Raw genomic sequence first — 3,747 nt, 5'->3', positions numbered from 1 at the left:
TGGCTTTTTGGAAAAAAAACACACACACACACATGAACTCAGATTTGCAAACCAGCTTTCTGAAACTTTGGGTAAGGTGCATGCTTTTAACTTTGAAATGTATAAACACCCAGTGGAAACGTATACCTTTCAGGGCATAGTGCATTATGTGCTCACCATGGGTTGTTTAAACTGTGGTCAAATATTCCCCTTCCAAGTGGAAGCCTGTCGGGAATTCCACAGTAACACCTTTACTGTTCTCCCATTGATGATCATATACATTATCTCTTCCTAGTGGTACATTTGTATGATCCTTACCAGTGGAATTACTGGGTTAAAAGGAACTGCTTACCACTAAGATATCAGTATTCTCCTGATGGATATTTTCCATCTTAATGTTGCCAGTCTAATAGTATAGTATGTGGTTGCTTTATTGCTGTTCTCCCCACCCCCATGGAGTTGTGTCATTATTTTAATGAATATGAGCTCTTGACTTACCCTAGAATTCTAATACATTACAGATACTTTCTGCACTACTATCACTTTTATTATTGCAGTTCCATTTAAAAGCATAAGTGGCTAAGGCACTCCCCACCCCCGCCGGCATTACATTTCTTAAAATAGACTGCTATCCAAGACCAACTGTAGAATCTTCATGTAAAAGTCTTGTTCGAGTGTCATTTATTTTTTATTAGGGTTTTAATAGTTGGAGGGGATGAGAACCTTGGCCCTTTGCAATGTTGCCTTCACTTTGGAGTATAAGAATTCTCTACAGGACTCTACTTTTTTTTGGTAGAGATGGGGTCTGGCTATGTTGCCCAGGCTGGTCTCAAACTCCCAGGCTTAAGCAGTCCTCCAGCCTTAGCCTTCTCAAAAGTGCTAGGATAATTGACATGAGCCACCTCATCTGGCCTACAGGTCTTTTAAAGCATCTGCTGTTCGATAACAAGCATCTTTATGCCTAGTATTTGTGATAAGAGCAAAAAACAAGTTTCTGATCTCAAAGAGTTTATATTCTAGTGGGGTAGAGCTAAGTGATTTACCTTGGTGTGGTTTTTGTTTTGTTTTTTGAGACAGTCTCGCACTGTCACCTAGGCTGGAGTGCAGTGGCACAGTCTCGGCTTACTGCAACCTCCACCTCCCGGGTTCAAGTGATTCTCCTGCCTCATCCTGCCTAGTAGCTGGGATTACAGGTGCCTGCCACCACGCCGGGCTAATTTTTTTGTATTTTTAGTAAAGACGGGGTTTCACCTTGTTGGCCAGGATGGTCTCAAACTCCTGACCTTGTGATCCGCCTGCCTCAGCCTCCCAGAGTGCTGGGATTATGGGCATGAGCCATCATGCCCGGCTTATCTTGGTGTTTTTACATCCTTTAGTATTTTTCAAGGTTTTACAGCTTTTTATATGTAGGCTTGTACCATCTTCAAAAGCAATACAGTTTTATTTGTAGATGTGATTTCTTCCACAAAATGTGTAACATTTTATGGAGCTGTAGGACAAAAGTCAGGATGGAAAGTAATCTGTCTCTGGTGCTACTTTAATACCTTCCTGACTGATGCCAGTGGCTGAATTCAAGCAGTAAGATGACAGGGCCATTAAGGCCTATTTTAGCAAACAAGACATTATAGCAAAGACCTTAACACTCAAAAGGTTCAATGTCTTTTAGCCAGGGAACTATTCTTTAATTCTTCCACCTTGATATGATTTCAACAAATTATGATACCTGATATTATTATTAATGCATTTTTGTAACATTTGACAAACATCTCCCAATATGTAGACTGCCACTCTCCTGATGCTAATCAGTATCAGACAATGAAAGTAAATTTTTCTGCTTTTCTCGGCTTTTACTCAAATTCATTCCTTAAGTTAGTAAAATACTTTCATTTGGCCATCATTATTTATCAACCTTAAGAAACATGCCTATTGACCAAGTAAATATACTAGGAATTCAACTTATCTACAGGAATGTGGACAAAGACTTACATATCAAGACAAGGCACTGGAGTGGAAAGCCATGAAAATAAAATGCTCAGCAGCAAAGGGATTGTAACGGTTAATTTCCATATAGTGGAATATTATAGTCATTAGAAATGACATTCGGGTAAGGATCTGATTGTGGAAACTGATACACCCTGTCGGAGAGCTACTTAGTATTTATCACAGCTGCATACATACCCTTTCACCCAACAGTTCCATTTCTGGGAATCTAGTCAACAAATGCACAAGTTGCACAACCAAACTATGGTCAGATATGTGTGTTGTAGGACTTATGAAACTGGTACCAATTTAATATTCAAATGGGATTAAGTCATGGCAATCTATTTAATGGATACTTCGTGGTTACCAAAGAGCTATGTGCTGCCACAAGGAGAATCCTTTCAACAGTGATTGAAAAAGGCAGAACACTAGGACAGAACTATGTTTTATGCACGCATTTGCATACACTGAAAAAACTTAAGTCACTTAAAATGAGGTTGTACAGATTTTAGATTTTGTTTTTAAAGGCCTGTATGGTTTAAAACATGTTTTGGGAAATAGACATGAGCAGTGAGTAATCGGTGCCAGAAGAGCAGGGCAGAGAACTACAACCTACAGGCCAAACCCCACCCCACTGCCTGTTTGTATGGCCTTCAAGTTAAAAAAATTTTTTTAATGTTTTAGGTGGTTTAAAAAAAAACCACACACTATGCCTATTTGTTTACAAATCGTCTATGGGTGCTTTCTCACTACAATGGCAGAATTCAGTAGTTGAGACAGACCTGTGGCCCACAAAGGCCAAAATATTTACTGTTTTAGAAGAAAACATGAATTGCAAGAACTTGGCCCTACTTGGTTGCTCAGTCCTAATGCATCCTGCTAAAACCTAAGGGAAACAGGGCCAAGTTCAATCTAGTGCAACCAACCTATCACATCTAAGCTGCTTTTGCCAGATCTGATATCTACTCCTGACCTTAAGCCAGAAGACTTTGTAAACTTACTAGGTTATAATAAAACTTAAGCACTATCGATATTTACTAATAGATCATGGAACTGTTTCAAAAGCAGTCATATGGTGAGATGGATCAGGAGTCTTAAAAAAAAAGGAAATATGCTATTCTAGTTGGTAACATGGGGTTAAATCTTTTCTAATTTCTAAAACATTCTGTCCCCATAGATAAGGTGATTGGCAGAAAGAAAAAGTTCCTTAACGATCACTATAAAATGCTCTGCTACAAGGAACTTAAAATCTAAACATTCAGGCAGTAATTATATGTTTCTACAATCCACAAGAAACTGAAAAAAATCATGTGATCAGTAGTAGAGGCACAGCTTGGTATCAAGTCTACGTTCATACACTTAGGAGTGCCACCCAACAGGGCCATACAAGATACATGAAATGAGATCGGCTCAAGGGTGACAAAGATGAAACTGGGAGAGGGCTGGGGAGACCCGAACTCTTAATATTCGGTTCCACACTTAACAGGAAAAATTTTAGTTCAGCTCCCAGCATGGCAGCTAATGGCAAGTTACCCAGTTAGTACCATAAAGCCAACTCTTGGAATAGACCTAATTTCCATGATAAAATGGAGACTAGAGCAGTGGTGAGTGTATAGTTAAGAAAACAAACAACATATTACCAGTCCAGGTGGTAGATTACAGATTTTTATTATTTACACTTCACTCAAATTATTACATTCAGCATGTTTTGCTTTTTATGTTATTTAAAATATAAACCTTCATATAATTCCCTAAGATGGATGTCATACCAAGTAGCTAAATGAAATG

Source organism: Macaca nemestrina, chromosome 10 (assembly GCF_043159975.1).
Source record: "Macaca nemestrina isolate mMacNem1 chromosome 10, mMacNem.hap1, whole genome shotgun sequence".
Taxonomy (NCBI): domain Eukaryota; kingdom Metazoa; phylum Chordata; class Mammalia; order Primates; family Cercopithecidae; genus Macaca; species Macaca nemestrina.
The sequence above is the reverse complement of the archived record's forward strand: the minus strand, read 5'-3'. Positions refer to the sequence as shown.